At 33.8% G+C, this 11,300-nt stretch overlaps 1 protein-coding gene across 1 annotated transcript in view; it reads right to left on the bottom strand.

Annotated features, from left to right (window-relative positions):
- The window catches only part of hiw (MYC binding protein highwire), a 182,175-nt gene that overhangs the window by 90,308 nt on the left and 80,567 nt on the right, over positions 1-11,300 (bottom strand).

Raw genomic sequence — 11,300 nt, 5'->3', positions numbered from 1 at the left:
ATAAAGTGCTCGGCTCGAGCGCCGATGCTAATAAACTAATTATTTTTTATGTGTTATGGTTAGCAACAAAATCGGAAACGGGTATATTTCGATAGTATACGTTCCAAGGAACATTTAATACCAACTAAAAACAGACGGACGGACGGACGGACGGACGCACGGACGGACCGACGGACCGACGGACGGACGGACGGACGGATGTTACGATAGAAAGAATTCATATAATATCTATTAACAAAAAGGATATTGGGAAAATTTAACAAATGATTTTTCATGTGTTAGGGTTAGCAACAAAATCGGAAACGGGATATTTCGATAGTATACGTTCCAAGGAACATTTTGGTATCAAAAACTTGCGAGTAACAAATTATTTAAACAATGTTTCAGACGATAAAGTGCTCGGCTCGAGCGCTGATGCTGGTAAACTAATTATTTTTCATGTGTTAGTGTTAGCAAAAAAATCGGAACCGGGTATATTTCGATAGTATACGTTCCAAGGAACATTTTGGTATCAAAAACTTGCGAGTAACAAATTATTAAATTTATAGACATGTACTACCTTGATTTTATATTTATTAGATTTCCGGAATTTGAACTGGTGGTTTCAATTTAAAAGTTATGTTATTAAAATTTTAGAGAATTAGAATTATCAAAATACTACTAAATTTCAGAATCACACATTTCAGAACAAGTTACGTTAGAATATATAACTAGGTTACTAAAACTAATAAAAGAATTAAATCTTGCAGGTCCTTTTTGTCCCACTTTCAGTAACACTGCATTTTAAAACATAATTGTCAGAATTATTCAACGTCAGAATATAATTACAAGAGATTTATAAAAGTTTAATTTATGGATAATCCCAAAATGAGGCCAACATAATGAATAATCTATTTTTAGATCGATATTCACAAATCAAATATGATATAAATATGACATTTATCAAGATATTCTAGGATTGACGAATTTATTTCTACAAGATTAAAAACAGCTTCCGGACATTTTTCGACTAGTACTACAGTGTTTGGCTTTTTCACGTTATAAATTTGAAACAGTTGCCAGTATCATGCGTGTCTGTAAATGATAGTTTCGTTCTCTTGATGACAAAACGATAAAAGAAACGAAGGCAGATTAATCGGAGTAAACCGAAGCCATGGATTATATATACGAGTTTTTCAGGCAAAGACTGAAATTGCATTTTTTCGTGCAATTCACAGGATCCGTAAATCTGACAAAGGCATTTGTAAATACAAATAACTGACAAAAATCTCGACTGTTAATACTGTTCCCATACAAACTGTACGTAATACAATAAGAAAAAAATTTAATTTATATTTAATTTAAGTATATGTATTGCGTTTTATTCAAAATAAATAACATTCAATTATTTAATAAATAATAAAAAATTAGTTTCCATTAACTAGACAAAATAATAAATATTAAAAATATTATAAATTTCCAATATAATTTGTGAATAACAATGATTCCTTAAAATTAAATTAACAAAATAAAGGCATTTAGGAATCAAGCGCGAAAGTTGATGTGCGCAAATAAATTTAATTCTTTAAAATTCAATGTATATATATGAAAGCGCATAACTATTTCATATATATTAAATTAAGCTTTAAAGAATTAAATTTATTTGCGCATCACACACACAAACTTCTGCGTCCGACTTTTAAATGCTCTTGCTTTACTGTTAATATAATTTGCAATTCTTGATGTATATAGTTTGCTGATTTTTTTATTTAAATCTATAGTCTTTTGCAAAACTTACGTTCGAGGCATAATTATAATTATCATCTTTTGCCGTTGAGCGGGATTTACGTTTTAATAGTTTAAATCATCGTACAACACGACACGAATAGTCGCGTTTGCACTCGGAATTTCGACGAGCGGGATGTCGAAATGAAACGGTCGAAAGGTCCGCGGAGGTGGCGGCCGCAGGGGAATTTTTTCCGGGCAAAAACAAAAATCGGGTTTGCCCCGGTACGATGCGCTCTGCCGATCGTTGCCGTTACGGAAGGCACAAACTCGATTTACAGCGCGACACGCGACACGCACCGGCGATAACCACCATGGTTAACGACGTTTCCCTATTGGCGCGTCGAGCATCGAGTAATTTGATTGCATTGGGACAGGATGTTGGCACGATGAGAGAGATAAAAGGGAAGAGGAAAAGCGAGGGAGGAGTTGCAGATAGTGGTCTGAGAGAGCGGTTGGCGAGAGATAAATAGTGCACGCGCGTGCGTGATTCTATGCTACGGGAAAGAAAAAGAAAGAGAGAGAATACGCCCAAAAATGTTCTCTTCGATAACATGTACGTGATAAAATTTTCTACATCGTCTCGCGTTTAATGGTATTAGTAAGTCCATTTTTATACGACTACTAAATATTAAGATATGTTTTTACATGGTTTATAATTCGCTTCTAAATTCATTCACTTTAATTAAAAATAAAGTGGTTTCTGTTTCAAAGTCTGATAAATATACTAACTTAATTAACATCATCCGGATATCATGGAATTAATGTACAAAAAAATGTGTACCAATTCATATATATTTTTTCTATTTCAAACATTGCCATGTGACTGACTAGATACATTGTTCGTATATTCCAATTTTTACATTATTTTTTAATATTTGACCCGCAGGTCTCGATAGATACAATATAGCGATCGCCAGATTAATTGTTATAAAAGCTAAAAAAATACTACTATTATTTTTTAAATATCGTTATTAAAAATAGAGTAGTAATATTTTCATTTTTATAACAATTAATCTAACGATAATTGTATCTGCCGAAATAATCAATGTTTAAAAATAATGTCAAAATCAAATACACAAAAAATATATCTACAAACAGTTAAGTGCATGGCAATGCTTCAAAAAGGAAAAAATGTATATACATTTGTATGAATTATCGTTGAATGTTTCACCAAAGATGAGATAAACTGCATAGGTGCTAAAAGTTACTTTAAATGTGTGTGTGTACGTTGTAATAATTTTAAATAAATGTTATTAATTTTTCAGACAATTATTTTTTTTAAGAATTTAATTGCTCAACTTTTTATCTTTTATGCAATAATAATATCTAGTGAAAAAACGAAGTTATACATATGATCAAATAAATTTCCACGTAGATTTAATCCAAAATTTATAGTAGCGAAATAAAGTGATTGAAAAAATCACACCGCAATAAAATTCAATTTTAATATATAACTTTACACTGCGGAACAATTTTTTTATTGTTAAACTTTTCAAGAATATGTGTGACTGACAGTTTCTATCTTTCAACAATTATTCTATATTTTCTATTTTATTTAAAATATTATTACAGACAGGAGATATTGATAATCAACATTATGAACATAATAAGAATATTATGAATAAGACATTGTATTTAATATCATATAAGAGAGATAGATAATTCAATAATTAAATAAACATAATTCAAAAGGCTTGATAAGAACACACAATTGCGTCACGAAGTTGGCAGAGTGCATTTCTCAGCAGAATGCATTAGAACTCTAAATATTAACAAGAGTAGCGCAATCCTTTGATCTGTGAATGCCGACAATCGCATTTTCCTATTGGCTGTCTTCCCTTTTCGACTATCATTTTAGACCTAATTGTTCTATCATCCAATAAGAGATTCTTTAATACGATTGGTTTCTAATCTAGATTATATCAAAGATGACGGGTGCTTGCGCTACTCTTATTAATATCTAGAGTATATTACTTTCTAATTCACTCTCTTATTTCTCCTTTATTCGGCAGTTGTTTTAACCTTTGCCATGCTGGGATTGATTCGTAGCTGGTCTATCTCTCCAGGATTTATTCGCAGACTGGCTGGCAGTCACCCGACCGGAACAGCCGACTTGAGATTAAGACGAGTTGTCAATAGTGACCGAGAACGTCGGCAGCAATCTCGATTCATCTAAATTCCAACTGGAACGACGACGAAGACGACGACGGCCCTTAGGCTAATTTTCGATAAGAGAGATCGTCTTGAAATTGGCGAGCAAGTCGTTAAATATCGCGTCTTCCATCGATTTACATTCGCAATGATCTGTCAGCGTCTTTTAATTTTTTCTTTCGATTCGTATCATGACTATCGGTTATAATATGAGAGTGATATTTTTCTTGATACTCGAACTAACGAAAGAATTTTTCTTGAATTTTCAAATTAAGATCGTGATATAAAGATGAACATGACATTTAATAAGAACGAAAAAATTAAGTAATATAAAAGAAGAAAAACGATGTGCATAATACAGTAAGATTCATAATTGCAATATTTTGTGTTACTATTATAGCTTTCTGTAAACAAAATAATTATGTGATGGTAATTAGAAAAATATTGAAATATTGCGAATTAAACGATTTTTTATCACGCTTTTCATGTCAAAAACAGAGAAGTTTCCCGTAATTCCTTGTAATTTTTTACAGTATTCCTTAACATATTTTTATTTTAATTTTTATCGATTTTTTATAATTTTTAAGATTTTATATCAGCGACATTGGTGCAAATATATATACAAATATATACACACAGACACATACATATATATGTAGAGCTTTCAATTATCAGCTCTTTTAGCGATCATAATACTATATACTTAAATAAGTTATTATATCAAATCAAGTGACGAACAGTCGCGGGCGAAATATATTCGAGTATAAGTTAAAAGGATAATTACACGACTTTAATTTAATTTATCGCGCGTATCGAAGTTTTAATTAATTACAGATAATTCAACATGCCTCTACTTGGTCGGTACGTGCTTACCTGAACGCGACTTCATTAACTTACCACGTTATAACGTTCAGCGATGCACGTCTTTAACATAATCCCTAGTTAATAATTTGAGATAGGACAATCACCGAAACATCAGACACAGTGAGAAGATCAGTTGCATTAACTATCCAATTAAGGAGCACGATTTATATACCATGTGGGACACGATTCCTGTCGATCCTACTTCATTAAGGTCTAAGATTACACGTTGCGTTTCCTTCTAGCGCGATTGAGTTTCAACTTCTCGCCTACGAAACGCAGTAGCGCGTAACCGTATTTAAGGACTTAAGAGAGCTGGTAGCTCTCTGTTTCAAGGAGTCAGCTTTCTCCGTGGTGTCAATTTCAATGCGATACGCCTTTGTTCATTCCTTTCTTTCTTTTCTGCCCGCGCGTCTTAAACTTTACATCGTCTCGTATGTCTCCTTCTGTTTTCACAGGTCGATGACCCGGGATTGTCCACCACAAATCAAAACTCGCTCTCTTTAATCTTCGTGATAACGTTATCGTGCTCACCAAATTCGGAGCACAATATCCTTTCATATTATTTTCGTGTAGAACAGAATTTCCGGATAAATATATAAACAAATAATCTTGAATATTTGAACATTCTGAAGTCGCTAAATAATTGAATACTATTTTCAGATGTAAAATTATAACAGTTTCCGAGGTTGGTAAAATGCGTGGTAAACATCGTTACGCGGCTGGTCTGGTTTAACATTGCACGTTCAAATATTTAAATTTAAACTACTCCACCCAGCGTGTTGGTTAGAATATGTAGTGGGATAGTTTATTATGATTAAACCTTAATCAAAATATAATATTCCCACATAAATATATTCATATATGAAATTATGCTCGCATAATAAAATAGTTTACATTTTATAGAAAAAGTATTACAGTGTGATTTGAGGTTTTATACTAAATGCTTTTAAATATGTTTTTGTGTATTTCAACATGGTAAAAGACAATAGAATGATAATGGCACAAAAGAGACCGGATGTACAATGATGTTAATATATCGAATCGAGACTAATGCGTTTCTAATTGGAGCTTGCACAAAGCTCGGTGCAGAAGTAGCTTCTTAGGTTCGTTAACGTTTCAAGATCGGAAGAGAAGAGAAAATTCACCGACAAACGTTTGAGATATGTTTTAAACCATAATCGAAACCATGGAACGGAATACAGGTTTAAATTCGAATCGACGGCCTGCCAACCACAATATCTGCTTCATCTCAGGCGGAATAAACGCCGCGGCGAGGTAACCACCAATATTTCCTATAGGCTATCAGAGAGGCGACTTAATAGAAGGATAGTACGGAGTCCTCTTAATGGAATATTGCATAAAATCACTACTGTGGCATTAACCCTTGGCCGTCGACCAAAGCGGTGCAAACGGGTGAGTGTAGTTATCGGTAGATCCCTAACGCTTTCAATAATTAGGATGGTTATAGGATTACGACCTTTTCTTTCGGGCGAGAATCAAGGGACGTAAATTATGTACTCTCGACGCTTCTCCCTAAAGCTGTAAAGTGATCATCCGTTGTCGGTAAATGAGCAAATTGCTACCTTCATACGCAAAATAATTAGGTGTATTTGCTGTGTAAGTGCCACTCTTTGGCGGTCCATTTCCGTGCAAGTTAATGATCCGTGGAAACGACCCCCCCATCGTCCCCGCGCTCCTGTCTCCTGATGAAATATCGTCGATCCAATTTAACGATAATTAATTGCACTTCAGTCGAGAGGACACGATCAAGAGCGATCGTCCGGCCACCCGATGCACTCGATTTAATTCGATTACGCGTCGTAAGAGGAAAATCCGTCTTATCGCGGAAAATCCGGAGAAAAATTGCCAACGTCGGATTAAAGTCGGCAGGATTTTTTTCCTTTCTTCCTTTCTTTCTTTTCCATAAATGCATTTATACGTCGCACCTGTCGCTCGTCGTCGGGAATCTAATTAGTAATCGGTCCGTGCGCGAAGCGGCGCGGCTTAAAAGTGAGTTTAAAGTGGTCGCGCACAGTCAGAGTATAAACCACCTTTCCACGCTCTCGCACCACCGTTGTCGTCCCAACGTTCCAATTACACCGCGAAATTACGGCTTAATCTGAATAGGACGCGCAGAGGGTTCGTTCGTTCTCCCGTAGCCCTCTGAACGAGATCACTCGACACCTTTGTTTCACGCTCCGGCGGAGTTCGATCGGTTGGCCGTCTCGAACCCGTGCAGAACTGAATGTCGAGAGGACGACGCAGTTCGCTTACCATGGTAAAACTTTGGCGAGACCGATCACCCCGAACCCGCACGACGAAGAAAGATCCCCCGCCGTTGCGTTAATTAATCCCATCCTAAGGATCTAAAACGTATCAACGACGTTAATTAATACTCCCACCGACCAGCGAAACAAAGCTCTGCAAAAGTTTGATAAGCCGAACAATATCTGCAACGCTGGACATTTAAAAATGTAATGGAGTTTGTAAAGTTAGAATGTGATGATATTTTCGCGTTTTGATCGTAACACGTACATCTATGTACGAAATATGTCCCTGTCGAGTTTGCCATGCTTCGCCGAATGCTAATTAATTAAATAATTAGCATTCAAAAATTTTTTACTCGAATTTTAATCAACGAGCTATTTGATACGGACGAATTAAATATTTCGGCAAATTTCATGTAACGCGGTTATAAACGTAGTTTAGTGCGATCTTATTTTTTAATTAATTCAGTCTGAATTTCGCGAAAATTCAATCACTACGCGCAAGGATTTTTACCATATTTAATTACACAATGTGAATAACATCGTTGACTGAGTTCCATATTAATTAGATCGATTGTGTATACAATAACTACAGATATTGCCCTTCGGAAAAAATCGAGACGATAAATACAAGAGCGCAAGCGAAATGTGGTAACCTGCATTTTCCGATTTCGGGACAAAAACATTTGCTGACTGTGTGGACGAACGGAAAACGCTCTGTCGAGGCCATACCGGAAAACAGAGAGTGCAATTCGAGCGCGCGACTTTCCAGCCCCATGCAGCGAATAATCGCAGAGATAGAAGCGGCAGCAGGGTTCGAGTTAAATGATCGATTGGTCGTTCGGTCCGCGGAAACTCTCGTTAATCGTCCGCTTCCGTTCCATGCTTCCCCTATCTCATCACGATAGAAACTCTCGTGAGATAGTTTCGAGCCGACGATTTCGATAGCACTCGTCCTGCTTTTTCCTCTTCTTTCGCTAAGCCATCGGTATAAGCTAACCAATATTCCTTTTGCGGCGAATAGCGGAAAATAGATCAAAGATACTTTCTCATTATCGGATGTTTATTCTCAATAATTTTTCAATCGTTTGTTTCACCGCTTATACAATACTAAATATTCGCAGATATTTCTACGCAATATAATTTAAATAAGAATTAAAAAAAAAAGAGTTTATTGAATACGCATCACATAGCGTTCGCATTCAAATGTTCAATATGTAGAAATTTTCAATTGAGTGCGTTATAATATTTTCGAGTATAATCAATAAATATAATCTCATATAAATTTTATAATAATTAAAATTTTTATTTCATTCATGTATTTTAGAAACATAATTAATATCTAATTAAATCTTTTTTTCAGTATTAAATCGTTCATAATCAGCGTGTACCGATTGCTTTATTATATCGAAATTGTAAGAAATAATTAATCTATTCCGCAAATAATTATAAAAAATATATATATCAACATTTTGTTTTACATAATTATGTAGTTATCATTTTATATTTTTTCTTTCTTGAAAATAAAATAAAAACCATATATTTCTTAACCACAAAAACAACTACATAATAGAATTGTTATTTATTTATTATTTTTTTCTTATCATTTTTTTTAAAGGTACAAAATAATAAAAATATAATAAGAAAAAAAATGTTTGAGCTGTTCAAGTATAATTTGAAATGTATAATTATTTTTAGTAACTGTAGATATTGTCAAAAACAAAAAATATAATAAAACATAAATTGTTTTATTCGATCGGAAATATTCTTCAATGTATTGAAAAACAATAATTCAATAAAATAAATTTCAATAGCTTTCGTTAGTTTTTTTTTTCTTATCTACTATTATAGTTTTACATCAACAAGTCTTTTTCATTCACGTTTATTTATTCATTCGTAAACGTTCTCCTTGTTTGTTTCATATATGAATGGGAAAGTCAGATGATGTTGTTAATTCGAAATCGAAAGAAGTTTCGAAAGGAGGCAGGTGACGAGAAATCAATATCAAATTCTACAACTGGAGTCATGATAAAACGTATAGTCGCCTAATGCTTTGATGATTCGAACGTGCGAAGGAAACAGAGAAAAGACGTGAGCAACGTGCTTGATGATCGTAAAATTTGAACACGCGAACTACGGTGAGGAAAATGAGAGTGACGACGAATCAGGAATGGAAGAGACTCGAGTGACGATACGTTGGTAACGCTCGCGAGGGAAGGACAAACTTCATGACCGATTTTTATCGCCGTTCTATAGCCGTCTTCACTGCTACCGTCATAAAAACACGAATGGTCGTTCCGTTCCTGCTAGAGTAAGAATTTCAGATCTCGAACCAGATGTGCAGCAAATACTTCGAAAGATGTAAGAAATCGAAGAGTTGGCAGATGATGTAAGTAGAACACAAGTTCAAAACCATTCTATATTTGTCATCTCACAGAGATAAAAACTAATCGTGATTCCTCTTGAATATCAATATAAATCGCAAATCAAGCAATTGAATTGCTCGAAATAAATCCAAAAGAAAGAGTCGATCGAAATAAAACATTAATATGACTGTTTAAACATTTTTATATTGAATAAATAATTAGAAACTACTCTTTTGTATTACTCTAAAATATCAAGATCTTTATATTACGATTTTATGATAGATCGCATGTATTGTACAGTAGAATAAGAAATAAAAAAGATACTATTCTATATGACAATCCTATACATTTAGAAAGGCAGTAAACCAGCTTTCAATTAAGAATCGAAAGATAACAAAGGTGTTTGGACAAATTTCGTGCCTTGCATCACGTACGAAAGGCGAACGTGCATTTCAACGGCAAATAGCCTCTCGTCAAAAAAAAAAGACAGAAGGGCATAGACGGATAATTAAAGAGGCTAACCCAAGCTGGACACTGGCCATCTCCAGTCCGGAGAAGATCCGGGAGCTGAAATTCCTCCTGGATGGCGGAGTAAATTCGCTGGCGAGCGACTCGAATACTAAAGTTGCGTCAAGACGCGATGCACTGGATCGCGCGATCCATGGAGACGCTTGCGCTGCATGCCAACGAATTTTACATTTCCGCAAGTAACAAGAGAGGAAAACCGAGAAATGAAATCGAGGCTTTTACTTATGTAACAGGAAAAAAAGCATAAAATATGTTCCATTTATAAAACACAAAAATATATTAGGATCAAGTGCGTTATTTCAAAATTTCTTTTAAACTTATAGAAAAATGTAATTGCAGTACAATGCATTAACTTACTAATATTGATATTTTACAAAATTACTAGAGGAAAGTCGCCAATACCGGCATACCACTTTGTTTTTAGACAATATTTCTGAAACAAAAGATATAATAAAAACAAAACTTTAAAAACGTAAGTACAAACTGAAAAGTATCTTCTATCAGATAGTATATCTAGTTTTTATAATACTGTTTGCGCAATTTTGCAATAATTAATTTTTTCGTAAGATAATTAAAAATGAGCGTCTGACAAAATGGGCTCCAAAACTGACACAGTAGGCAGTAATGTTACATATTCATAATCTTTTTATTTTACAAGCATTATCTGTATAAAGTACCTATAAGTGAATATATATAAGATTTTCCAGAATCTTTTCACTTCGTTATAAAAAATTTTTATTGAATTATATGCATATTTATTTTATGCTGTTCTGCAAGATACAAATATGTAATGCGATAGTTTTTCAAGAGTTTTTCCATATATGCATGATCGCCTTCAGCTCCAATAGACTTATTTGACACTATAAAGCAACATTATAAAGATTAAGTTAGCTCATGGTCTGTTTTACAGACAGGTGTGGCGGTTTAGGGCTGCACCCCAATTTTAAAGTTAAAATCGTATTATGAAAAGACTGAGAAAAAATAATATAAATAAAACTGATTTAGGAAACTACATTTAAAACGACATAATATTATCAATAATATAGTCACTATTATTTAAACCACGCAATTTGCAAAAGAAAATCGTAAGAATTTTATTTTCGCTTTCATAAAATTCATTTTTAGCTGATTTGGTATAGAAACAAGCTACAAATATACGAATTATGAGTTTGTACTTCTTTAATTAGCTAAACAGATCATGATTTTATTAATATTAATAAAGTGCAATAGTTAATTTCTGAGAAATAAGGGGATATCATTTTAGGAGACCTATGTCAGTATCGGCGACTTTCATCTAAAGAAATTATTTTTCTAAAAAATAAAATTTTTACCAAGTTTAATCATTTTCGCAACTCGG

This window comes from Mycetomoellerius zeteki, unplaced genomic scaffold, assembly GCF_001594055.1.
Source record: "Mycetomoellerius zeteki isolate Tzet28-1 unplaced genomic scaffold, Tzet1.0 scaffold35, whole genome shotgun sequence".
Classification (NCBI taxonomy): Eukaryota; Metazoa; Arthropoda; class Insecta; order Hymenoptera; family Formicidae; genus Mycetomoellerius; species Mycetomoellerius zeteki.
This window is presented reverse-complemented; position numbering and strand designations above follow the sequence as displayed.